Source organism: Nothobranchius furzeri, chromosome 12 (genome assembly GCF_043380555.1).
Source record: "Nothobranchius furzeri strain GRZ-AD chromosome 12, NfurGRZ-RIMD1, whole genome shotgun sequence".
In the NCBI taxonomy this organism is placed as follows: domain Eukaryota; kingdom Metazoa; phylum Chordata; class Actinopteri; order Cyprinodontiformes; family Nothobranchiidae; genus Nothobranchius; species Nothobranchius furzeri.
This window is the reverse complement of record NC_091752.1, coordinates 68,416,803-68,442,001: the sequence shown is the minus strand read 5'-3', so window position 1 is coordinate 68,442,001 and position 25,199 is coordinate 68,416,803. Positions and strand designations below refer to the sequence as shown.

Genomic DNA, 25,199 nt, shown 5'->3' with positions numbered 1-25,199 from the left:
ATGTTAAATAATGTCGTTTGTACATTCTGATGTCTGCGATCTGAACAAATTTGGATTAAAGCGCATGAACCAACTCTACTGTGTCACTACACAAGCTCCCCTCTCCGCTTTCACCCACGGAGCCCGGCCAGACACAGCTCAAACTGGGGATGAGGGCGTTTTACTGGAAAGGCCTCAAATTGCAGCATTCCATTCAATGGCAACAACAGGCACAACTGTCTCTACACCCGTAAAATGGAGGACGGAAGGAAAAGCCTTCGCTTACGGCCATACCACCCTGAACACGCCCGATCTCGTCTGATCTCGGAAGCTAAGCAGGGTCGGGCCTGGTTAGTACTTGGATGGGAGACCGCCTGGGAATACCAGGTGCTGTAAGCTTTTGTCCTTGTCTTTTGAGCCAGCAGAGGGTGCTGTTACGTGCTCGCCCTTCTGAGGAACAACACATTACAGACCTCAAACAGTTACAACAGCATATTGCACTTTTCCTTAACACAGAAATGTCAAAAAGCCCATTCCCTGGGGAAATCAGGTTTTAAAAGAGTGTTTCTTCTTCAATATGTTCATATTTTACTTCCCAAGTTGCAATAGAGAAAATCCAACTCATGTATCTGTGACTTACTTGCAATTCTGGGATCTAACTAATGATTGTATTAAGATTTCGTTCCGGAGCAAGGCTCTGCAACCTGCGGCTATGAAGGCACGTCGCAAGTCTTTGCCGCTTCCCTACCAGCGAAAAGAAATGTGGGCCTTTTACTGGAATGGCATCAAAATGCACCAATTGGTCTTTTCCACAAAGACCCAAATAGGTTGTTGGAGAAACACATTGCAATTTATTGCTGCCAAACACATGAAAAGCTGAACTCACACCCTAAGGAAAATCGAGCTGCCAGCTGGCCGGCACCTGATTAAAAGGATTTCACACACGGAGGCCGACCAGACACCCCCCGAACAGGGGGGCGTGGGTCCCACCTTCCATGGGCCCACCACTCATAGGAGGGACAAAGGAAAAACGAGGTGCTTCTCTCAATTGAGGTGAAGGTGGCCTTTTTGTTCATCCAAATGTTAAATAATGTCGTTTGTACATTCTGATGTCTGCGATCTGAACAAATTTGGATTAAAGAGCATGAAACAACTCTACTGTGTCACTACACAAGCTCCCCTCTCCGCTTTCACCCACGGAGCCCGGCCAGACACAGCTCAAACTGGGGATGAGGGCGTTTTACTGGAAAGGCCTCAAATTGCAGCATTCCATTCAATGGCAACAACAGGCACAACTGTCTCTACACCCGTAAAATGGAGGACGGAAGGAAAAGCCTTCGCTTACGGCCATACCACCCTGAACACGCCCGATCTCGTCTGATCTTGGAAGCTAAGCAGGGTCGGGCCTGGTTAGTACTTGGATGGGAGACCGCCTGGGAATACCAGGTGCTGTAAGCTTTTGTCCTTGTCTTTTGAGCCAGCAGAGGGTGCTGTTACGCGCTCGCCCTTCTGAGGAACAACACATTACAGACCTCAAACAGTTACAACAGCATATTGCACTTTTCCTTAACACAGAAATGTCAAAAAGCCCATTCCCTGGGGAAATCAGGTTTTAAAAGAGCGTTTCTTCGTCAATATGTTCATATTTTACTTCCCAAGTTGCAATAGAGAAAATCCAACTCATGTATCTGTGACTTACTTGCAATTCTGGGATCTAACTAATGATTGTATTAAGATTTCGTTCCGGAGCAAGGCTATGCAACCTGCGGCTATGAAGGCACGTCGCAAGTCTTTGCCGCTTCCCTACCAGCGAAAAGAAATGTGGGCCTTTTACTGGAATGGCATCAAAATGCACCAATAGGTCTTTTCCACAAAGACCCAAATAGGTTGTTGGAGAAACACATTGCAATTTATTGCTGCCAAACACATGAAAAGCTGAACTCACACACTAAGGAAAATCGAGCTGCCGGCCGGCCGGCACCTGATTACAAGGATTTCACACACAGAGGCCGGCCAGACACCGCCCGAACAGGGGGGCGTGGGTCCCACCTTCCATGGGTCCACCACTCATAGGAGGGACAAAGGAAAAACGAGGTGCTTCTCTCAGTTGAGGTGAAGGTGGCCTTTTTGTTCATCCAAATGTTAAATAATGTTGTTAGAACATTCTGATGTCTGCGAACTGAACAAATTTGGATTAAAGAGCATGAAACAACTCTACTGTGTCACTACACAAGCTCCCCTCTCCGCTTTCACCCACGGAGCCCGGCCAGACACAGCTCAAACTGGGGATGAGGGCGTTTTACTGGAAAGGCCTCAAATTGCAGCATTCATTTCAATGGCAGCGAAGGGCACAACTGCCTCTGCACCCATAAAACGGAGGACGGAAGGAGAATCCTTCGCTTACGGCCATACCACCCTGAACACGCCTGATCTCGTCTGATCTCGGAAGCTAAGCAGGGTCGGGCCTGGTTAGTACTTGGATGGGAGACCGCCTGGGAATACCAGGTGCTGTAAGCTTTTGTCCTTGTCTTTTGAGCCAGCAGAGGGTGCTGTTACGCACTCGCCCTTCTGAGGAACAACACATTACAGACCTCAAACTGTTACAACAGCATATTGCACTTTTCCTTAACACAGAAATGTCAAAAAGCCCATTCCCTGGGGAAATCAGGTTTTAAAAGAGCGTTTCTTCTTCAATATGTTAATATTTTACTTCCCAAGTTGCAATAGAGAATATCCAACTCATGTATCTGTGACTTACTTGCAATTCTGGGATCTAACTAATGATTGTCATTAAGATTTCGTTCCGGAGCAAGGCTCTGCAGCCTGCAGCTATGATGGCACGTCGCAAGTCTTTGCCGCTTCCCTACCAGCTAAAAGAAATGTGGGCCTTTTACTGGAATGGCATCAAAATGCACCAATAGGTCTTTTCCACAAAGACCCAAATAGGTTGTTGGAGAAACACATTGCAATTTATTGCTGCCAAACACATGAAAAGCTGAACTCACACCCTAAGGAAAATCGAGCTGCCGGCCGGCCGGCACCTGATTGCAAGGATTTCACACACGGAGGCCGGCCAGACACCCTCCGAACAGGGGGGCGTGGGTCCCACCTTCCATGGGCCCACCAGTCATAGGAGGGACAAAGGAAAAACGAGGTGCTTCTCTCAATTGAGGTGAAGGTGGCCTTTTTGTACATCCAAATGTTAAATAATATCGTTTGTACATTCTGATGTCTGCGATCTGAACAAATTTGGATTAAAGAGCATGAAACAACTCTACTGTGTCACTACACAAGCTCCCCTCTCCGCTTTCACCAACGGAGCCCGGCCAGACACAGCTCAAACTGGGGATGAGGGCGTTTTACTGGAAAGGCCTCAAATTGCAGCATTCCATTCAATGGCAACAAAAGGCACAACTGTCTCTACACCCGTAAAATGGAGGACGGAAGGAAAAGCCTTCGCTTACGGCCATACCACCCTGAACACGCCCGATCTCGTCTGATCTCGGAAGCTAAGCAGGGTCGGGCCTGGTTAGTACTTGGATGGGAGACCGCCTGGGAATACCAGGTGCTGTAAGCTTTTGTCCTTGTCTTTTGAGCCAGCAGAGGGTGCTGTTACGCACTCGCCCTTCTGAGGAACAACACATTACAGACCTCAAACTGTTACAACAGCATATTGCACTTTTCCTTAACACAGAAATGTCAAAAAGCCCATTCCCTGGGGAAATCAGGTTTTAAAAGAGTGTTTCTTCTTCAATACGTTCACATTTTACTTCCCAAGTTGCAATAGAGAATATCCCACTCATGTATCTGTGACTTACTTGCAATTCTGGGATCTAACTAATGATTGTCATTAAGATTTCGTTCCGGAGCAAGGCTCTGCAGCCTGCGGCTATGATGGCACGTCGCAAGTCTTTGCCGCTTCCCTACCAGCTAAAAGAAATGTGGGCCTTTTACTGGAATGGCATCAAAATGCACCAATAGGTCTTTTCCACAAAGACCCAAATAGGTTGTTGGAGAAACACATTGCAATTTATTGCTGCCAAACACATGAAAAGCTGAACTCACACCCTAAGGAAAATCGAGCTGCCGGCCGGCACCTGATTGCAAGGATTTCATACACGGAGGCCGGCCAGACACCCCCCGAACAGGGGGGCGTGGGTCCCACCTTCCATGGGCCCACCACTCATAGGAGGGACAAAGGAAAAACGAGGTGCTTCTCTCAATTGAGGTGAAGGTGGCCTTTTTGTACATCCAAATGTTAAATAATATTGTTTGTACATTCTGATGTCTGCGATCTGAACAAATTTGGATTAAAGCGCATGAACCAACTCTACTGTGTCACTACACAAGCTCCCCTCTCCGCTTTCACCCACGGAGCCCGGCCAGACACAGCTCAGACTGGGGATGAGGGCGTTTTACTGGAAAGGCCTCAAATTGCAGCATTCCATTCAATGGCAGCGAAGGGCACAACTGTCTCTGCACCCATAAAATGGAGGACGGAAGGAAAAGCCTTCGCTTACGGCCATACCACCCTGAACACGCCCGATCTCGTCTGATCTCGGAAGCTAAGCAGGGTCGGGCCTGGTTAGTACTTTGATGGGAGACCGCCTGGGAATACCAGGTGCTGTAAGCTTTTGTCCTTGTCTTTTGAGCCAGCAGAGGGTGCTGTTATGCACTCGCCCTTCTGAGGAACAACACATTACAGACCTCAAACAGTTACAACAGCATATTGCACTTTTCCTTAACACAGAAATGTCAAAAAGCCCATTCCCTGGGGCAATCAGGTTTTAAAAGAGCGTTTCTTCTTCAATACGTTCACATTTTACTTCCCAAGTTGAAATAGAGAAAATCCAACTCATGTATCTGTGACTTACTTGCAATTCTGGGATCTAACTAATGATTGTCATTAAGATTTCGTTCCGGAGCAAGGCTCTGCAACCTGTGGCTATGATGGCACGTCGCAACTCTTTGCCGCTTCCCTACCAGCTAAAAGAAATGTGGGCCTTTTACTGGAATGGCATCAAAATGCACCAATAGGTCTTTTCCACAAAGACCCAAATAGGTTGTTGGAGAAACACATTGCAATTTATTGCTGCCAAACACATGAAAAGCTGAACTCACACCCTAAGGAAAATCGAGCTGCCGGCCGGTCGGCACCAGTTTGCCAGGATTTCACACACGGAGGCCGGCCAGCCACCGCCCGAACAGGGGGGCGTGGGTCCCACCTTCCATGGGCCCACCACTCATAGGAGGGACAAAGGAAAAACGAGGTGCTTCTCTCAATTGAGGTGAAGGTGGCCTTTTTGTACATCCAAATGTTAAATAATATTGTTTGTACATTCTGATGTCTGCGATCTGAACAAATTTGGATTAAAGCGCATGAACCAACTCTACTGTGTCACTACACAAGCTCCCCTCTCCGCTTTCACCCACGGAGCCCGGCCAGACACAGCTCAAACTGGGGATGAGGGCGTTTTACTGGAAAGGCCTCAAATTGCAGCATTCCATTCAATGGCAACAAAAGGCACAACTGTCTCTACACCCGTAAAATGGAGGACGGAAGGAAAAGCCTTCGCTTACGGCCATACCACCCTGAACACGCCCGATCTCGTCTGATCTCGGAAGCTAAGCAGGGTCGGGCCTGGTTAGTACTTGGATGGGAGACCGCCTGGGAATACCAGGTGCTGTAAGCTTTTGTCCTTGTCTTTTGAGCCAGCAGAGGGTGCTGTTACGCACTCGCCCTTCTGAGGAACAACACATTACAGACCTCAAACTGTTACAACAGCATATTGCACTTTTCCTTAACACAGAAAGGTCAAAAAGCCCATTCCCTGGGGAAATCAGGTTTTAAAAGAGCGTTTCTTCTTCAATACGTTAATATTTTACTTCCCAAGTTATAATAGAGAAAATCCAACTCATGTATCTGTGACTTACTTGCAATTCTGGGATCTAACTAATGATTGTCATTAAGATTTCATTCCGGAGCAAGGCTCTGCAACCTGTGGCTATGATGGCACGTCGCAAGTCTTTGCCGCTTCCCTACCAGCTAAAAGAAATGTGGGCCTTTTACTGGAATGGCATCAAAATGCACCAATAGGTCTTTTCCACAAAGACCCAAATAGGTTGTTGGAGAAACACATTGCAATTTATTGCTGCCAAACACATGAAAAGCAGAACTCACACACTAAGGAAAATCGAACTGCCAGCCGGCCGGCACCTGTTTGCAAGGATTTCACACACGGAGGCCGGCCAGACACCGCCCGAACAGGGGGGCGTGGGTCCCACCGTCCATGGGCCCACCACTCATAGGAGGGACAAAGGAAAAACGAGGTGCTTCTCTCAATTGAGGTGAAGGTGGCCTTTTTGTACATCCAAATGTTAAATAATATCGTTTGTACATTCTGATGTCTGCGATCTGAACAAATTTGGATTAAAGAGCATGAAACAACTCTACTGTGTCACTACACAAGCTCCCCTCTCCGCTTTCACCCACGGAGCCCGGCCAGACACAGCTCAAACTGGGGATGAGGGCGTTTTACTGGAAAGGCCTCAAATTGCAGCATTCCATTCAATGGCAGCAAAGGGCACAACTGTCTCTGCACCCGTAAAACGGAGGACGGAAGGAGAAGCCTTCGCTTACGGCCATACCACCCTGAACACGCCCGATCTCGTCTGATCTCGGAAGCTAAGCAGGGTCGGGCCTGGTTAGTACTTGGATGGGAGACCGCCTGGGAATACCAGGTGCTGTAAGCTTTTGTCCTTGTCTTTTGAGCCAGCAGAGGGTGCTGTTACGCACTCGCCCTTCTGAGGAACAACACATTACAGACCTCAAACTGTTACAACAGCATATTGCACTTTTCCTTAACACAGAAAGGTCAAAAAGCCCATTCCCTGGGGAAATCAGGTTTTAAAAGAGCGTTTCTTCTTCAATACGTTAATATTTTACTTCCCAAGTTATAATAGAGAAAATCCAACTCATGTATCTGTGACTTACTTGCAATTCTGGGATCTAACTAATGATTGTCATTAAGATTTCATTCCGGAGCAAGGCTCTGCAACCTGTGGCTATGATGGCACGTCGCAAGTCTTTGCCGCTTCCCTACCAGCTAAAAGAAATGTGGGCCTTTTACTGGAATGGCATCAAAATGCACCAATAGGTCTTTTCCACAAAGACCCAAATAGGTTGTTGGAGAAACACATTGCAATTTATTGCTGCCAAACACATGAAAAGCTGAACTCACACCCTAAAGAAAATTGAGGTGCCGGCCGGTCGGCACCAGTTTGCCAGGATTTCACACACGGAGGCCGGCCAGCCACCGCCCGAACAGGGGGGCGTGGGTCCCACCTTCCATGGGCCCACCACTCATAGGAGGGACAAAGGAAAAACGAGGTGCTTCTCTCAATTGAGGTGAAGGTGGCCTTTTTGTACATCCAAATGTTAAATAATATTGTTTGTACATTCTGATGTCTGCGATCTGAACAAATTTGGATTAAAACGCATGAACCAACTCTACTGTGTCACTACACAAGCTCCCCTCTCCGCTTTCACCCACGGAGCCCGGCCAGACACAGCTCAAACTGGGGATGAGGGCGTTTTACTGGAAAGGCCTCAAATTGCAGCATTCCATTCAATGGCAACAAAAGGCACAACTGTCTCTACACCCGTAAAATGGAGGACGGAAGGAAAAGCCTTCGCTTACGGCCATACCACCCTGAACACGCCCGATCTCGTCTGATCTCGGAAGCTAAGCAGGGTCGGGCCTGGTTAGTACTTGGATGGGAGACCGCCTGGGAATACCAGGTGTTGTAAGCTTTTGTCCTTGTCTTTTGAGCCAGCAGAGGGTGCTGTTACGCACTCGCCCTTCTGAGGAACAACACATTACAGACCTCAAACTGTTACAACAGCATATTGCACTTTTCCTTAACACAGAAATGTCAAAAAGCCCATTCCCTGGGGAAATCAGGTTTTAAAAGAGCGTTTCTTCTTCAATATGTTAATATTTTACTTCCCAAGTTGCAAGAGAGAAAATCCAACTCATGTATCTGTGACTTACTTGCAAATCTGGGATCTAACTAATGATTGTCATTAAGATTTCATTCCGGAGCAAGGCTCTGCAACCTGTGGCTATGATGGCACGTCGCAAGTCTTTGCCGCTTCCCTACCAGCTAAAAGAAATGTGGGCCTTTTACTGGAATGGCATCAAAATGCACCAATAGGTCTTTTCCACAAAGACCCAAATAGGTTGTTGGAGAAACACATTGTAATTTATTGCTGCCAAACACATGAAAAGCCGAACTCACACACTAAGGAAAATCGAGCTGCCGGCCGGCCGGCACCTGTTTGCAAGGATTTCACACACGGAGGCCGGCCAGCCACCGCCCGAACAGGGGGGCGTGGGTCCCACCTTCCATGGGCCCACCAGTCATAGGAGGGACAAAGGAAAAACGAGGTGCTTCTCTCAATTGAGGTGAAGGTGGCCTTTTTGTACATCCAAATGTTAAATAATATCGTTTGTACATTCTGATGTCTGTGATCTGAACAAATTTGGATTAAAACGCATGAACCAACTCTACTGTGTCACTACACAAGCTCCCCTCTCCGCTTTCACCCACGGAGCCCGGCCAGACACAGCTCAAACTGGGGATGAGGGCGTTTTACTGGAAAGGCCTCAAATTGCAGCATTCCATTCAATGGCAACAAAAGGCACAACTGTCTCTGCACCCATAAAACGGAGGACGGAAGGAAAAGCCTTCGCTTACGGCCATACCACCCTGAACACACCCGATCTCGTCTGATCTCGGAAGCTAAGCAAGGTCGGGCCTGGTTAGTACTTGGATGGGAGACCGCCTTGGAATACCAGGTGCTGTAAGTTTTTGTCCTTGTCTTTTGAGCCAGCAGAGGGTGCTGTTACGCGCTCGCCCTTCTGAGGAACAACACATTACAGACCTCAAACTGTTACAACAGCATATTGCACTTTTCCTTAACACAGAAATGTCAAAAAGCCCATTCCCTGGGGCAATCAGGTTTTAAAAGAGCGTTTCTTCTTCAATACGTTCACATTTTACTTCCCAAGTTGCAATAGAGAAAATCCAACTCATGTATCTGTGACTTACTTGCAATTCTGGGATCTAACTAATGATTGTATTAAGATTTCGTTCCTGAGCAAGGCTATGCAACCTGCGGCTATGATGGCAAGTCGCAAGTCTTTGCCGCTTCCCTACCAGCGAAAAGAAATGTGGGCCTTTTACTGGAATGGCATCAAAATGCACCAATAGGTCTTTTCCACAAAGACCCAAATAGGTTGTTGGACAAACACATTGCAATTTATTGCTGCCAAACACATGAAAAGCTGAACTCACACACTAAGGAAAATCGAGCTGCCGGCCGGCCGGCACCTGATTGCAAGGATTTCACACACGGAGGCCGACCAGACACCCCCCGAACAGGGGGGCGTGGGTCCCACCTTCCATGGGCCCACCACTCATAGGAGGGACAAAGGAAAAACGAGGTGCTTCTCTCAATTGAGGTGAAGGTGGCCTTTTTGTTCATCCAAATGTTAAATAATGTCGTTTGTACATTCTGATGTCTGCGATCTGAACACATTTGGATTAAAGAGCATGAAACAACTCTACTGTGTCACTACACAAGCTCCCCTCTCCGCTTTCACCCACGGAGCCCGGCCAGACACAGCTCAAACTGGGGATGAGGGTGTTTTACTGGAAAGGCCTCAAATTGCAGCATTCCATTCAATGGCAGCGAAGGGCACAACTGTCTCTGCACCCGTAAAACGGAGGACGGAAGGAGAAGCTTTCGCTTACGGCCATACCACCCTGAACACGCCCGATCTCGTCTGATCTCGGAAGCTAAGCAGGGTCGGGCCTGGTTAGTACTTGGATGGGAGACCGCCTGGGAATACCAGGTGCTGTAAGCTTTTGTCCTTGTCTTTTGAGCCAGCAGAGGGTGCTGTTACGCACTCGCCCTTCTGAGGAACAACACATTACAGACCTCAAACTGTTACAACAGCATATTGCACTTTTCCTTAACACAGAAAGGTCAAAAAGCCCATTCCCTGGGGAAATCAGGTTTTAAAAGAGCGTTTCTTCTTCAATATGTTAATATTTTACTTCCCAAGTTGCAACAGAGAAAATCCAACTCATGTATCTGTGACTTACTTGCAAATCTGGGATCTAACTAATGATTGTCATTAAGATTTCATTCCGGAGCAAGGCTCTGCAACCTGTGGCTATGATGGCACGTCGCAAGTCTTTGCCGCTTCCCTACCAGCTAAAAGAAATGTGGTCCTTTTACTGGAATGGCATCAAAATGCACCAATAGGTCTTTTCCACAAAGACCCAAATAGGTTGTTGGAGAAACACATTGTAATTTATTGCTGCCAAACACATGAAAAGCCGAACTCACACACTAAGGAAAATCGAGCTGGGCCGGCACCTGTTTGCAAGGATTTCACACACGGAGGCCGGCCAGACACCGCCCGAACAGGGGGGCGTGGGTCCCACCTTCCATGGGCCCACCACTCATAGGAGGGACAAAGGAAAAACGAGGTGCTTCTCTCAATTGAGGTGAAGGTGGCCTTTTTGTACATCCAAATGTTAAATAATATCGTTTGTACATTCTGATGTCTGCGATCTGAACAAATTTGGATTAAAACGCATGAACCAACTCTACTGTGTCACTACACAAGCTCCCCTCTCCGCTTTCACCCACGGAGCCCGGCCAGACACAGCTCAAACTGGGGATGAGGGCGTTTTACTGGAAAGGCCTCAAATTGCAGCATTCCATTCAATGGCAACAAAAGGCACAACTGTCTCTGCACCCATAAAACGGAGGACGGAAGGAAAAGCCTTTGCTTACGGCCATACCACCCTGAACACGCCCGATCTCGTCTGATCTTGGAAGCTAAGCAAGGTCGGGCCTGGTTAGTACTTGGATGGGAGACCGCCTTGGAATACCAGGTGCTGTAAGTTTTTGTCCTTGTCTTTTGAGCCAGCAGAGGGTGCTGTTACGCGCTCGCCCTTCTGAGGAACAACACATTACAGACCTCAAACTGTTACAACAGCATATTGCACTTTTCCTTAACACAGAAATGTCAAAAAGCCCATTCCCTGGGGCAATCAGGTTTTAAAAGAGCGTTTCTTCTTCAATACGTTCACATTTTACTTCCCAAGTTGCAATAGAGAAAATCCAACTCATGTATCTGTGACTTACTTGCAATTCTGGGATCTAACTAATGATTGTATTAAGATTTCGTTCCTGAGCAAGGCTATGCAACCTGCGGCTATGATGGCATGTCGCAAGTCTTTGCCGCTTCCCTACCAGCGAAAAGAAATGTGGGCCTTTTACTGGAATGGCATCAAAATGCACCAATAGGTCTTTTCCACAAAGACCCAAATAGGTTGTTGGAGAAACACATTGCAATTTATTGCTGCCAAACACATGAAAAGCTGAACTCACACCCTAAGGAAAATCGAGCTGCCGGCCGGCCGGCACCTGATTGCAAGGATTTCACACACGGAGGCCGGCCAGACACCCCCCGAACAGGGGGGCGTGGGTCCCACCTTCCATGGGCCCACCACTCATAGGAGGGACAAAGGAAACACGAGGTGCTTCTCTCAATTGAGGTGAAGGTGGCCTTTTTGTTCATCCAAATGTTAAATAATGTCGTTTGTACATTCTGATGTCTGCGATCTGAACACATTTGGATTAAAGAGCATGAAACAACTCTACTGTGTCACTACACAAGCTCCCCTCTCCGCTTTCACCCACGGAGCCCGGCCAGACACAGCTCAGACTGGGGATGAGGGCGTTTTACTGGAAAGGCCTCAAATTGCAGCATTCCATTCAATGGCAGCGAAGGGTACAACTGTTTCTGCACCCGTAAAACGGAGGACGGAAGGAGAAGCCTTCGCTTACGGCCATACCACCCTGAACACGCCCGATCTCGTCTGATCTCGGAAGCTAAGCAGGGTCGGGCCTGGTTAGTACTTGGATGGGAGACCGCCTGGGAATACCAGGTGCTGTAAGCTTTTGTCCTTGTCTTTTGAGCCAGCAGAGGGTGCTGTTATGCGCTCGCCCTTCTAAGGAACAACACATTACAGACCTCAAACAGTTACAACAGCATATTGCACTTTTCCTTAACACAGAAATGTCAAAAAGCCCATTCCCTGGGGTAATCAGGTTTTAAAAGAGCGTTTCTTCTTCAATACGTTCACATTTTACTTCCCAAGTTGCAATAGAGAAAATCCAACTCATGTATCTGTGACTTACTTGCAATTCTGGGATCTAACTAATGATTGTATTAAGATTTCGTTCCGGAGTAGGCTATGCAACCTGCGGCTATGATGGCACGTCGCAAGTCTTTGCCGCTTCCCTACCAGCGAAAAGAAATGTGGGCCTTTTACTGGAATGGCATCAAAATGCACCAATAGGTCTTTTCCACAAAGACCCAAATAGGTTGTTGGACAAACACATTGCAATTTATTGCTGCCAAACACATGAAAAGCTGAACTCACACCCTAAGGAAAATCGAGCTGCCGGCCGGCCGGCAACTGATTGCAAGGATTTCACACACGGAGGCCGACCAGACACCCCCCGAACAGGGGGGCGTGGGTCCCACCTTCCATGGACCCACCACTCATAGGAGGGACAAAGGAAAAACGAGGTGCTTCTCTCAATTGAGGTGAAGGTGGCCTTTTTGTACATCCAAATGTTAAATAATATCGTTTGTACATTCTGATGTCTGCGATCTGAACAAATTTGGGTTAAAGCGCATGAACCAACTCTACTGTGTCACTACACAAGCTCCCCTCTCCGCTTTCACCCACGGAGCCCGGCCAGACACAGCTCAAACTGGGGATGAGGGCGTTTTACTGGAAAGGCCTCAAATTGCAGCATTCCATTCAATGGCAACAACAGGCACAACTGCCTCTACACCCATAAAATGGAGGACGGAAGAAGAAGCCTTCGCTTACGGCCATACCACCCTGAACACGCCCGATCTTGTCTGATCTCGGAAGCTAAGCAGGGTCGGGCCTGGTTAGTACTTGGATGGGAGACCGCCTGGGAATACCAGGTGCTGTAAGCTTTTGTCCTTGTCTTTTGAGCCAGCAGAGGGTGCTGTTACGCGCTCGCCCTTCTGAGGAACAACACATTACAGACCTCAAACAGTTACAACAGCATATTGCACTTTTCCTTAATACAGAAATGTCAAAAAGCCCATTCCCTGGGGAAATCAGGTTTTAAAAGAGCGTTTCTTCTTCAATATGTTCATATTTTACTTCCCAAGTTGCAATAGAGAAAATCCAACTCATGTATCTGTGACTTACTTGCAATTCTGGGATCTAACTAAAGATTGTATTAAGATTTCGTTCCGGAGCAAGGCTATGCAACCTGCGGCTATGATGGCACGTCACAAGTCTTTGCCGCTTCCCTACCAGCGAAAAGAAATGTGGGCCTTTTACTGGAATGGCATCAAAATGCACCAATAGGTCTTTTCCACAAAGACCCAAATAGGTTGTTGGACAAACACATTGCAATTTATTGCTGCCAAACACATGAAAAGCTGAACTCACACGCTAAGGAAAATTGAGGTGCCGGCCGGTCGGCACCAGTTTGCCAGGATTTCACACACGGAGGCCGGCCAGCCACCGCCCGAACAGGGGGGCGTGGGTCCCACCTTCCATGGGCCCACCACTCATAGGAGGGACAAAGGAAAAACGAGGTGCTTCTCTCAATTGAGGTGAAGGTGGCCTTTTTGTTCATCCAAATGTTAAATAATGTCGTTTGTACATTCTGATGTCTGCGATCTGAACAAATTTGGATTAAAGCGCATGAACCAACTCTACTGTGTCACTACACAAGCTCCCCTCTCCGCTTTCACCCACGGAGCCCGGCCAGACACAGCTCAAACTGGGGATGAGGGCGTTTTACTGGAAAGGCCTCAAATTGCAGCATTCCATTCAATGGCAGCGAAGGGCACAACTGTCTCTGCACCCATAAAATGGAGGACGGAAAGAGAAGCCTTCGCTTACGGCCATACCACCCTGAACACGCCCGATCCCGTCTGGTCTCGGAAGCTAAGCAGGGTCGGGCCTGGTTAGTACTTGGATGGGAGACCGCCTGGGAATACCAGGTGCTGTAAGCTTTTGTCCTTGTCTTTTGAGCCAGCAGAGGGTGCTGTTACGCACTCGCCCTTCTGAGGAACAACACATTACAGACCTCAAACTGTTACAACAGCATATTGCACTTTTCCTTAACACAGAAATGTCAAAAAGCCCATTCCCTGGGGCAATCAGGTTTTAAAAGAGCGTTTCTTCTTCAATATGTTCACATTTTACTTCCCAAGTTGCAATAGAGAATATCCCACTCATGTATCTGTGACTTACTTGCAATTCTGGGATCTAACTAATGATTGTCATTAAGATTTCATTCCGGAGCAAGGCTCTGCAGCCTGCGGCTATGATGGCACGTCGCAACTCTTTGCCGCTTCCCTACCAGCTAAAAGAAATGTGGGCCTTTTACTGGAATGGCATCAAAATGCACCAATAGGTCTTTTCCACAAAGACCCAAATAGGTTGTTGGAGAAACACATTGCAATTTATTGCTGCCAAACACATGAAAAGCTGAACTCACACACTAAGGAAAATTGAGGTGCCGGCCGGCCGGCACCAGTTTGCCAGGATTTCACACAAGGAGGCCGGCCAGCCACCGCCCGAACAGGGGGGCGTGGGTCCCACCTTCCATGGGCCCACCACTCATAGGAGGGACAAAGGAAAAACGAGGTGCTTCTCTCAATTGAGGTGAAGGTGGCCTTTTTGTTCATCCAAATGTTAAATAATGTCGTTTGTACATTCTGATGTCTGCGATCTGAACACATTTGGATTAAAGAGCATGAAACAACTCTACTGTGTCACTACACAAGCTCCCCTCTCCGCTTTCACCCACGGAGCCCGGCCAGACACAGCTCAGACTGGGGATGAGGGCGTTTTACTGGAAAGGCCTCAAATTGCAGCATTCCATTCAATGGCAGCGAAGGGTACAACTGTTTCTGCACCCGTAAAACGGAGGACGGAAGGAGAAGCCTTCGCTTACGGCCATACCACCCTGAACACGCCCGATCTCGTCTGATCTCGGAAGCTAAGCAGGGTCGGGCCTGGTTAGTACTTGGATGGGAGACCGCCTGGGAATACCAGGTGCTGTAAGCTTTTGTCCTTGTCTTTTGAGCCAGCAGAGGGTGCTGTTACGCACTCGCCCTTCTGAGGAACAACACATTACAGACCTCAAACTGTTACAACAGCATATTGCACTTTTCCTTAACACAGAAATGTCAAAAAGCCCATTCCCTGGGGCAATCAGGTTTTAAAAGAGCGTTTCTTCTTCAATATGTTCACATTTTACTTCCCAAGTTGCAATAGAGAATATCCAACTCATGTATCTGTGACTTACTTGCAATTCTGGGATCTAACTAATGATTGTCATTAAGATTTCATTCCGGAGCAAGGCTCTGCAGCCTGCGGCTATAATGACACGTCACAAGTCTTTGCCGCTTCCCTACCAGCTAAAAGAAATGTGGGCCTTTTACTGGAATGGCATCAAAATGCACCAATAGGTCTTTTCCACAAAGACCCAAATAGGTTGTTGGAGAAACACATTGCAATTTATTGCTGCCAAACACATGAAAAGCTGAACTCACACCCTAAGGAAAATCGAGCTGCCGGCCGGCCGGCACCTGATTGCAAGGATTTCACACACGGAGGCCGGCCAGACACCCCCCGAACAGGGGGGCGTGGGTCCCACCTTCCATGGGCCCACCAGTCATAGGAGGGACAAAGGAAAAACGAGGTGCTTCTCTCAATTGAGGTGAAGGTGGCCTTTTTGTACATCCAAATGTTAAATAATATCGTTTGTACATTCTGATGTCTGCGATCTGAACAAATTTGGATTAAAGAGCATGAACCAACTCTACTGTGTCACTACACAAGCTCCCCTCTCCGCTTTCACCCACGGAGCCCGGCCAGACACAGCTCAAACTGGGGATGAGGGCGTTTTACTGGAAAGGCCTCAAATTGCAGCATTCCATTCAATGGCAACAAAAGGCACAACTGTCTCTACACCCGTAAAACGGAGGACGGAAGGAGAATCCTTCGCTTACGGCCATACCACCCTGAACACGCCTGATCTCGGAAGCTAAGCAGGGTCGGGCCTGGTTAGTATTTGGATGGGAGACCGCCTGGGAATACCAGGTGCTGTAAGCTTTTGTCCTTGTCTTTTGAGCCAGCAGAGGGTGCTGTTACGCGCTCGCCCTTCTGAGGAACAACACATTACAGACCTCAAACAGTTACAACAGCATATTGCACTTTTCCTTAACACAGAAATGTCAAAAAGCCCATTCCCCGGGGCAATCAGGTTTGAAAAGAGCGTTTCTTCTTCAATATGTTCACATTTTACTTCCCAAGTTGCAACAGAGAAAATCCAACTCATGTATCTGTGACTTACTTGCAATTCTGGGATCTAACTAATGATTGTCATTAAGATTTCGTTCCGGAGCAAGGCTCTGCAGCCTGCGGCTATGATGGCACGTCGCACGTCTTTGCCGCTTCCCTACCAGCTAAAAGAAATGTGGGCCTTTTACTGGAATGGCATAAAAATGCACCAATAGGTCTATTCCACAAAGACCCAAATAGGTTGTTGGAGAAACACATTGCAATTTATTGCTGCCAAACACATGAAAAGCTGAACTCACACCCTAAGGAAAATCGAGCTGCCGGCCGGCCGGCACCTGATTGCAAGGATTTCACACACGGAGGCCGGCCAGACACCGCCCGAACAGGGGGGCGTGGGTCCCACCTTCCATGGGCCCACCAGTCATAGGAGGGACAAAGGAAAAACGAGGTGCTTCTCTCAATTGAGGTGATGGTGGCCTTTTTGTACATCCAAATGTTAAATAATATCGTTTGTACATTCTGATGTCTGCGATCTGAACAAATTTGGATTAAAGAGCATGAACCAACTCTACTGTGTCACTACACAAGCTCCCCTCTCCGCTTTCACACACGGAGCCCGGCCAGACACAGCTCAAACTGGGGATGAGGGCGTTTTACTGGAAAGGCCTCAAATTGCAGCATTCCATTCAATGGCAACAAAAGGCACAACTGTCTCTACACCCGTAAAATGGAGGACGGAAGGAAAAGCCTTCGCTTACGGCCATACCACCCTGAACACGCCCGATCTCGTCTGATCTCGGAAGCTAAGCAGGGTCGGGCCTGGTTAGTACTTGGATGGGAGACCGCCTGGGAATACCAGGTGCTGTAAGCTTTTGTCCTTGTCTTTTGAGCCAGCAGAGGGTGCTGTTACGCGCTCGCCCTTCTGAGGAACAACACATTACAGACCTCAAACAGTTACAACAGCATATTGCACTTTTCCTTAATACAGAAATGTCAAAAAGCCCATTCCCTGGGGAAATCAGGTTTTAAAAGAGCGTTTCTTCTTCAATATGTTCATATTTTACTTCCCAAGTTGCAATAGAGAAAATCCAACTCATGTATCTGTGACTTACTTGCAATTCTGGGATCTAACTAATGATTGTCATTAAGATTTCGTTCCGGAGCAAGGCTATGCAACCTGCGGCTATGATGGCACGTCACAAGTCTTTGCCGCTTCCCTACCAGCGAAAAGAAATGTGGGCCTTTTACTGGAATGGCATCAAAATGCACCAATAGGTCTTTTCCACAAAGACCCAAATAGGTTGTTGGACAAACACATTGCAATTTATTGCTGCCAAACACATGAAAAGCTGAACTCACACGCTAAGGAAAATCGAGCTGCCGGCCGGCCGGCACCTGATTGCAAAGATTTCACACACGGAGGCCGACCAGACACCCCCCGAACAGGGGGGCGTGGGTCCCACCTTCCATGGGCCCACCACTCATAGGAGGGACAAAGGAAAAACGAGGTGCTTCTCTCAATTGAGGTGAAGGTGGCCTTTTTGTTCATCCAAATGTTAAATAATGTCGTTTGTACATTCTGATGTCTGCGATCTGAACAAATTTGGATTAAAGCGCATGAACCAACTCTACTGTGTCACTACACAAGCTCCCCTCTACGCTTTCACCCACGGAGCCCGGCCAGACACAGCTCAAACTGGGGATGAGGGCGTTTTACTGGAAAGGCCTCAAATTGCAGCATTCCATTCAATGGCAGCGAAGGGCACAACTGTCTCTGCACCCATAAAATGGAGGACGGAAAGAAAAGCCTTCGCTTACGGCCATACCACCCTGAACACGCCCGATCCCGTCTGATCTCGGAAGCTAAGCAGGGTCGGGCCTGGTTAGTACTTGGATGGGAGACCGCCTGGGAATACCAGGTGCTGTAAGCTTTTGTCCTTGTCTTTTGAGCCAGCAGAGGGTGCTGTTACGCACTCGCCCTTCTGAGGAACAACACATTACAGACCTCAAACTGTTACAACAGCATATTGCACTTTTCCTTAACACAGAAATGTCAAAAAGCCCATTCCCTGGGGCAATCAGGTTTTAAAAGAGCGTTTCTTCTTCAATATGTTCACATTTTACTTCCCAAGTTGCAATAGAGAATATCCCACTCATGTATCTGTGACTTACTTGCAATTCTGGGATCTAACTAATGATTGTCATTAAGATTTCATTCCGGAGCAAGGCTCTGCAGCCTGCGGCTATGATGGCACGTCGCAACTCTTTGCCGCTTCCCTACCAGCTAAAAGAAATGTGGGCCTTTTACTGGAATGGCATCAAAATGCACCAATAGGTCTTTTCCACAAAGACCCAAATAGGTTGTTGGAGAAACACATTGCAATTTATTGCTGCCAAACACATGAAAAGCTGAACTCACACACTAAGGAAAATTGAGGTGCCGGCCGGCCGGCACCAGTTTGCCAGGATTTCACACAAGGAGGCCGGCCAGCCACCGCCCGAACAGGGGGGCGTGGGTCCCACCTTCCATGGGCCCACCACTCATAGGAGGGACAAAGGAAAAACGAGGTGCTTCTCTCAATTGAGGTGAAGGTGGCCTTTTTGTTACTTCCAAATGTTAAATAATATCGTTTGTACATTCTGATGTCTGCGAACTGAACAAATTTGGATTAAAGAGCATGAACCAACTCTACTGTGTCACTACACAAGCTCCCCTCTCCGCTTTAACCCACGGAGCCCGGCCAGACACAGCTCAAACTGGGGATGAGGGCCTTTTACTGGAAAGGCCTCAAATTGCAGCATTCCATTCAATGGCAACAAAAGGCACAACTGTCTCTACACCCGTAAAATGGAGGACGGAAGGAAAAGCCTTCGCTTACGGCCATACCACCCTGAACACGCCCGATCTCGTCTGATCTCGGAAGCTAAGCAGGGCCGGGCCTGGTTAGTATTTGGATGGGAGACCGCCTGGGAATACCAGGTGCTGTAAGCTTTTGTCCTTGTCTTTTGAGCCAGCAGAGGGTGCTGTTACGCGCTCGCCCTTCTGAGGAACAACACATTACAGACCTCAAACTGTTACAACAGCATATTGCACTTTTCCTTAACACAGAAATGTCAAAAAGCCCATTCCCTGGGGCAATCAGGTTTTAAAAGAGCGTTTCTTCTTCAATATGTTCACATTTTACTTCCCAAGTTGCAATAGAGAATATCCAACTCATGTATCTGTGACTTACTTGCAATTCTGGGATCTAACTAATGATTGTCATTAAGATTTCATTCCGGAGCAAGGCTCTGCAGCCTGCGGCTATGATGGCACGTCACAAGTCTTTGCCGCTTCCCTACCAGCTAAAAGAAATGTGGGCCTTTTACTGGAATGGCATCAAAATGCACCAATAGGTCTTTTCCACAAAGACCCAAATAGGTTGTTGGAGAAACACATTGCAATTTATTGCTGCCAAACACATGAAAAGCTGAACTTACACCCTAAGGAAAATCGAGCTGCCGGCCGGCCGGCCGGCACCAGTTTGCCAGGATTTCACACACGGAGGCCGGCCAGACACCCCCCGAACAGGGGGGCGTGGGTCCCACCTTCCATGGGCCCACCACTCATAGGAGGGACAAAGGAAAAACGAGGTGCTTCTCTCAATTGAGGTGAAGGTGGCCTTTTTGTACATCCAAATGTTAAATAATATCGTTTGTACATTCTGATGTCTGCGATCTGAACAAATTTGGATTAAAGAGCATGAACCAACTCTACTGTGTCACTACACAAGCTCCCCTCTCCGCTTTCACACACGGAGCCCGGCCAGACACAGCTCAAACTGGGGATGAGGGCCTTTTACTGGAAAGGCCTCAAATTGCAGCATTCCATTCAATGGCAACAAAAGGCACAACTGTCTCTACACCCGTAAAACGGAGGACGGAAGGAGAATCCTTCGCTTACGGCCATACCACCCTGAACACGCCTGATCTCGTCTGATCTCGGAAGCTAAGCAGGGTCGGGCCTGGTTAGTACTTGGATGGGAGACCGCCTGGGAATACCAGGTGCTGTAAGCTTTTGTCCTTGTCTTTTGAGCCAGCAGAGGGTGCTGTTACGCACTCGCCCTTCTGAGGAACAACACATTACAGACCTCAAACTGTTACAACAGCATATTGCACTTTTCCTTAACACAGAAATGTCAAAAAGCCCATTCCCTGGGGCAATCAGGTTTTAAAAGAGCATTTCGTCTTCAATACGTTCACATTTTACTTTCCAAGTTGCAATAGAGAATATCCCACTCATGTATCTGTGACTTACTTGCAATTCTGGGATCTAACTAATGATTGTCATTAAGATTTCATTCCGGAGCAAGGCTCTGCAGCCTGTGGCTATGATGGCACGTCGCAACTCTTTGCCGCTTCCCTACCAGCTAAAAGAAATGTGGGCCTTTTACTGGAATGGCATCAAAATGCACCAATAGGTCTTTTCCACAAAGACCCAAATAGGTTGTTGGAGAAACACATTGCAATTTATTGCTGCCAAACACATGAAAAGCTGAACTCACACCCTAAGGAAAATCGAGCTGCCGGCCGGCCGGCACCTGATTGCAAGGATTTCACACACGGAGGCCGGCCAGCCACCGCCCGAACAGGGGGGCGTGGGTCCCACCTTCCATGGGCCCACCACTCATAGGAGGGACAAAGGAAAAACGAAGTGCTTCTCTCAATTGAGGTGAAGGTGGCCTTTTTGTTCATCCAAATGTTAAATAATGTTGTTAGAACATTCTGATGTCTGCGATCTGAACAAATTTGGATTAAAGCGCATGAACCAACTCTACTGTGTCACTACACAAGCTCCCCTCTCCGCTTTCACCCACGGAGCCCGGCCAGACACAGCTCAAACTGGGGATGAGGGCGTTTTACTGGAAAGGCCTCAAATTGCAGCATTCCATTCAATGGCAACAAAAGGCACAACTGTCTCTACACCCGTAAAATGGAGGACGGAAGGAAAAGCCTTCGCTTACGGCCATACCACCCTGAACACGCCCGATCTCGTCTGATCTCGGAAGCTAAGCAGGGTCGGGCCTGGTTAGTATTTGGATGGGAGACCGACTGGGAATACCAGGTGTTGTAAGCTTTTGTCCTTGTCTTTTGAGCCAGCAGAGGGTGCTGTTACGCACTCGCCCTTCTGAGGAACAACACATTACAGACCTCAAACTGTTACAACAGCATATTGCACTTTTCCTTAACACAGAAATGTCAAAAAGCCCATTCCCTGGGGAAATCAGGTTTTAAAAGAGCGTTTCTTCTTCAATATGTTAATATTTTACTTCCCAAGTTGCAATAGAGAAAATCCAACTCATGTATCTGTGACTTACTTGCAAATCTGGGATCTAACTAATGATTGTCATTAAGATTTCATTCCGGAGCAAGGCTCTGCAACCTGTGGCTATGATGGCACGTCGCAAGTCTTTGCCGCTTCCCTACCAGCTAAAAGAAATGTGGGCCTTTTACTGGAATGGCATCAAAATGCACCAATAGGTCTTTTCCACAAAGACCCAAATAGGTTGTTGGAGAAACACATTGTAATTTATTGCTGCCAAACACATGAAAAGCCGAACTCACACACTAAGGAAAATCGAGCTGCCGGCCGGCCGGCACCTGTTTGCAAGGATTTCACACACGGAGGCCGGCCAGCCACCGCCCGAACAGGGGGGCGTGGGTCCCACCTTCCATGGGCCCACCAGTCATAGGAGGGACAAAGGAAAAACGAGGTGCTTCTCTCAATTGAGGTGAAGGTGGCCTTTTTGTACATCCAAATGTTAAATAATATCGTTTGTACATTCTGATGTCTGCGATCTGAACAAATTTGGATTAAAACGCATGAACCAACTCTACTGTGTCACTACACAAGCTCCCCTCTCCGCTTTCACCCACGGAGCCCGGCCAGACACAGCTCAAACTGGGGATGAGGGCGTTTTACTGGAAAGGCCTCAAATTGCAGCATTCCATTCAATGGCAACAAAAGGCACAACTGTCTCTGCACCCATAAAACGGAGGACGGAAGGAAAAGCCTTCGCTTACGGCCATACCACCCTGAACACGCCCGATCTCGTCTGATCTCGGAAGCTAAGCAGGGTCAGGCCTGGTTAGTACTTGGATGGGAGACCGCCTTGGAATACCAGGTGCTGTAAGCTTTTGTCCTTGTCTTTTGAGCCAGCAGAGGGTGCTGTTACGCACTCGCCCTTCTGAGGAACAACACATTACAGACCTCAAACTGTTACAACAGCATATTGCACTTTTCCTTAACACAGAAATGTCAAAAAGCCCATTCCCTGGGGCAATCAGGTTTTAAAAGAGCGTTTCTTCTTCAATACGTTCACATTTTACTTCCCAAGTTGCAATAGAGAAAATCCAACTCATGTATCTGTGACTTACTTGCAATTCTGGGATCTAACTAATGATTGTATTAAGATTTCGTTCCTGAGCAAGGCTATGCAACCTGCGGCTATGATGGCACGTCGCAAGTCTTTGCCGCTTCCCTACCAGCGAAAAGAAATGTGGGCCTTTTACTGGAATGGCATCAAAATGCACCAATAGGTCTTTTCCACAAAGACCCAAATAGGTTGTTGGACAAACACATTGCAATTTATTGCTGCCAAACACATGAAAAGCTGAACTCACACCCTAAGGAAAATCGAGCTGCCGGCCGGCCGGCACCTGATTGCAAGGATTTCACACACGGAGGCCGACCAGACACCCCCCGAACAGTGGGGCGTGGGTCCCACCTTCCATGGGCCCACCACTCATAGGAGGGACAAAGGAAAAACGAGGTGCTTCTCTCAATTGAGGTGAAGGTGGCCTTTTTGTTCATCCAAATGTTAAATAATGTCGTTTGTACATTCTGATGTCTGCGATCTGAACACATTTGGATTAAAGAGCATGAAACAACTCTACTGTGTCACTACACAAGCTCCCCTCTCCGCTTTCACCCACGGAGCCCGGCCAGACACAGCTCAAACTGGGGATGAGGGCGTTTTACTGGAAAGGCCTCAAATTGCAGCATTCCATTCAATGGCAGCGAAGGGCACAACTGTCTCTGCACCCGTAAAACGGAGGACGGAAGGAAAAGTCTTCGTTTACGGCCATACCACCCTGAACACGCCCGATCTCGTCTGATCTCAGAAGCTAAGCAGGGTCGGGCCTGGTTAGTACTTGGATGGGAGACACCTGGGAATACCAGGTGCTGTAAGCTTTTGTCCTTGTCTTTTGAGCCAGCAGAGGGTGCTGTTACGCGCTCGCCCTTCTGAGGAACAACACATTACAGACCTCAAACAGTTACAACAGCATATTGCACTTTTCCTTAACACAGAAATGTCAAAAAGCCCATTCCCTGGGGCAATCAGGTTTTAAAAGTGCGTTTCTTCTTCAATACGTTCACATTTTACTTCCCAAGTTGCAATAGAGAAAATCCAACTCATGTATCTGTGACTTACTTGCAATTCTGGGATCTAACTAATGATTGTCATTAAGATTTCATTCCGGAGCAAGGCTCTGCAACCTGTGGCTATGATGGCACGTCACAAGTCTTTGCCGCTTCCCTACCAGCTAAAAGAAATGTGGGCCTTTTACTGGAATGGCATCAAAATGCACCAATAGGTCTTTTCCACAAAGACCCAAATAGGTTGTTGGAGAAACACATTGTAATTTATTGCTGCCAAACACATGAAAAGCCGAACTCACACACTAAGGAAAATCGAACTGCCAGCCGGCCGGCACCTGTTTGCAAGGATTTCACACACGGAGGCCGGCCAGACACCGCCCGAACAGGGGGGCGTGGGTCCCACCTTCCATGGGCCCACCACTCATAGGAGGGATAAAGGAAAAACGAGGTGCTTCTCTCAATTGAGGTGAAGGTGGCCTTTTTGTACATCCAAATGTTAAATAATATCGTTTGTACATTCTGATGTCTGCGATCTGAACAAATTTGGATTAAAACGCATGAACCAACTCTACTGTGTCACTACACAAGCTCCCCTCTCCGCTTTCACCCACGGAGCCCGGCCAGACACAGCTCAAACTGGGGATGAGGGCGTTTTACTGGAAAGGCCTCAAATTGCAGCATTCCATTCAATGGCAACAAAAGGCACAACTGTCTCTACACCCGTAAAATGGAGGACGGAAGGAAAAGCCTTCGCTTACGGCCATACGACCCTGAACACGCCCGATCTCGTCTGATCTCGGAAGCTAAGCAGGGTCGGGCCTGGTTAGTACTTGGATGGGAGACCGCCTGGGAATACCAGGTGCTGTAAGCTTTTGTCCTTGTCTTTTGAGCCAGCAGAGGGTGCTGTTACGCACTCGCCCTTCTGAGGAACAACACATTACAGACCTCAAACTGTTACAACAGCATATTGCACTTTTCCTTAACACAGAAATGTCAAAAAGCCCATTCCCTGGGGAAATCAGGTTTTAAAAGAGTGTTTCTTCTTCAATATGTTCATATTTTAGTTCCCAAGTTGCAATAGAGAAAATCCAACTCATGTATCTGTGACTTACTTGCAATTCTGGGATCTAACTAATGATTGTCATTAAGATTTCGATCCGGAGCAAGGCTCTGCAGCCTGTGGCTATGATGGCACATCGCAAGTCGTTGCCGCTTCCCTACCAGCTAAAAGAAATGTGGGCCTTTTACTGGAATGGCATCAAAATGCACCAATAGGTCTTTTCCACAAAGACCCAAATAGGTTGTTGGAGAAACACATTGCAATTTATTGCTGCCA

The 25,199-nt window shown here is 47.8% G+C and overlaps 23 non-coding genes and 1 pseudogene across 23 annotated transcripts; all 24 read left to right on the top strand.

Annotated features, from left to right (window-relative positions):
• Window positions 1-259: 259 nt before the first annotated feature.
• LOC139062336 (5S ribosomal RNA) lies at window positions 260-378 on the top strand. Its single transcript, XR_011515914.1, has one exon. It is a non-coding gene; the product is annotated as a 5S ribosomal RNA (ribosomal RNA).
• Window positions 379-1,318: 940 nt separating this feature from the next.
• On the top strand, window positions 1,319-1,437 carry LOC129161582 (5S ribosomal RNA). Its single transcript, XR_008561865.2, has one exon. It is a non-coding gene; the product is annotated as a 5S ribosomal RNA (ribosomal RNA).
• Window positions 1,438-2,377: 940 nt separating this feature from the next.
• On the top strand, window positions 2,378-2,496 carry LOC139062346 (5S ribosomal RNA). Its single transcript, XR_011515924.1, has one exon. It is a non-coding gene; the product is annotated as a 5S ribosomal RNA (ribosomal RNA).
• Window positions 2,497-3,437: 941 nt separating this feature from the next.
• On the top strand, window positions 3,438-3,556 carry LOC139062335 (5S ribosomal RNA). Its single transcript, XR_011515913.1, has one exon. It is a non-coding gene; the product is annotated as a 5S ribosomal RNA (ribosomal RNA).
• A 937-nt stretch (window positions 3,557-4,493) lies between these two features.
• Window positions 4,494-4,612, top strand: LOC139062339 (5S ribosomal RNA). The gene has a single exon (XR_011515917.1). It is a non-coding gene; the product is annotated as a 5S ribosomal RNA (ribosomal RNA).
• A 941-nt stretch (window positions 4,613-5,553) lies between these two features.
• LOC139062334 (5S ribosomal RNA) lies at window positions 5,554-5,672 on the top strand. Its single transcript, XR_011515912.1, has one exon. It is a non-coding gene; the product is annotated as a 5S ribosomal RNA (ribosomal RNA).
• Window positions 5,673-6,613: 941 nt separating this feature from the next.
• Window positions 6,614-6,732, top strand: LOC139062333 (5S ribosomal RNA). Its single transcript, XR_011515911.1, has one exon. It is a non-coding gene; the product is annotated as a 5S ribosomal RNA (ribosomal RNA).
• A 941-nt stretch (window positions 6,733-7,673) lies between these two features.
• Window positions 7,674-7,792, top strand: LOC139062344 (5S ribosomal RNA). The gene has a single exon (XR_011515922.1). It is a non-coding gene; the product is annotated as a 5S ribosomal RNA (ribosomal RNA).
• A 941-nt stretch (window positions 7,793-8,733) lies between these two features.
• Window positions 8,734-8,852, top strand: LOC139062301 (5S ribosomal RNA). Its single transcript, XR_011515879.1, has one exon. It is a non-coding gene; the product is annotated as a 5S ribosomal RNA (ribosomal RNA).
• A 940-nt stretch (window positions 8,853-9,792) lies between these two features.
• On the top strand, window positions 9,793-9,911 carry LOC139062332 (5S ribosomal RNA). Its single transcript, XR_011515910.1, has one exon. It is a non-coding gene; the product is annotated as a 5S ribosomal RNA (ribosomal RNA).
• Window positions 9,912-10,846: 935 nt separating this feature from the next.
• LOC139062313 (5S ribosomal RNA) lies at window positions 10,847-10,965 on the top strand. Its single transcript, XR_011515891.1, has one exon. It is a non-coding gene; the product is annotated as a 5S ribosomal RNA (ribosomal RNA).
• A 940-nt stretch (window positions 10,966-11,905) lies between these two features.
• LOC139062331 (5S ribosomal RNA) lies at window positions 11,906-12,024 on the top strand. The gene has a single exon (XR_011515909.1). It is a non-coding gene; the product is annotated as a 5S ribosomal RNA (ribosomal RNA).
• A 939-nt stretch (window positions 12,025-12,963) lies between these two features.
• Window positions 12,964-13,082, top strand: LOC139062294 (5S ribosomal RNA). The gene has a single exon (XR_011515872.1). It is a non-coding gene; the product is annotated as a 5S ribosomal RNA (ribosomal RNA).
• Window positions 13,083-14,022: 940 nt separating this feature from the next.
• On the top strand, window positions 14,023-14,141 carry LOC139062340 (5S ribosomal RNA). Its single transcript, XR_011515918.1, has one exon. It is a non-coding gene; the product is annotated as a 5S ribosomal RNA (ribosomal RNA).
• A 941-nt stretch (window positions 14,142-15,082) lies between these two features.
• On the top strand, window positions 15,083-15,201 carry LOC139062330 (5S ribosomal RNA). Its single transcript, XR_011515908.1, has one exon. It is a non-coding gene; the product is annotated as a 5S ribosomal RNA (ribosomal RNA).
• A 941-nt stretch (window positions 15,202-16,142) lies between these two features.
• Window positions 16,143-16,251, top strand: LOC139062317 (5S ribosomal RNA; annotated as a pseudogene).
• A 941-nt stretch (window positions 16,252-17,192) lies between these two features.
• On the top strand, window positions 17,193-17,311 carry LOC139062329 (5S ribosomal RNA). The gene has a single exon (XR_011515907.1). It is a non-coding gene; the product is annotated as a 5S ribosomal RNA (ribosomal RNA).
• Window positions 17,312-18,252: 941 nt separating this feature from the next.
• Window positions 18,253-18,371, top strand: LOC139062289 (5S ribosomal RNA). Its single transcript, XR_011515867.1, has one exon. It is a non-coding gene; the product is annotated as a 5S ribosomal RNA (ribosomal RNA).
• Window positions 18,372-19,313: 942 nt separating this feature from the next.
• LOC139062295 (5S ribosomal RNA) lies at window positions 19,314-19,432 on the top strand. Its single transcript, XR_011515873.1, has one exon. It is a non-coding gene; the product is annotated as a 5S ribosomal RNA (ribosomal RNA).
• Window positions 19,433-20,377: 945 nt separating this feature from the next.
• Window positions 20,378-20,496, top strand: LOC139062345 (5S ribosomal RNA). The gene has a single exon (XR_011515923.1). It is a non-coding gene; the product is annotated as a 5S ribosomal RNA (ribosomal RNA).
• A 941-nt stretch (window positions 20,497-21,437) lies between these two features.
• Window positions 21,438-21,556, top strand: LOC139062309 (5S ribosomal RNA). The gene has a single exon (XR_011515887.1). It is a non-coding gene; the product is annotated as a 5S ribosomal RNA (ribosomal RNA).
• Window positions 21,557-22,497: 941 nt separating this feature from the next.
• Window positions 22,498-22,616, top strand: LOC139062305 (5S ribosomal RNA). The gene has a single exon (XR_011515883.1). It is a non-coding gene; the product is annotated as a 5S ribosomal RNA (ribosomal RNA).
• Window positions 22,617-23,556: 940 nt separating this feature from the next.
• Window positions 23,557-23,674, top strand: LOC139062316 (5S ribosomal RNA). The gene has a single exon (XR_011515894.1). It is a non-coding gene; the product is annotated as a 5S ribosomal RNA (ribosomal RNA).
• Window positions 23,675-24,615: 941 nt separating this feature from the next.
• Window positions 24,616-24,734, top strand: LOC139062300 (5S ribosomal RNA). Its single transcript, XR_011515878.1, has one exon. It is a non-coding gene; the product is annotated as a 5S ribosomal RNA (ribosomal RNA).
• The last annotated feature ends 465 nt before the right edge of the window (window positions 24,735-25,199 follow it).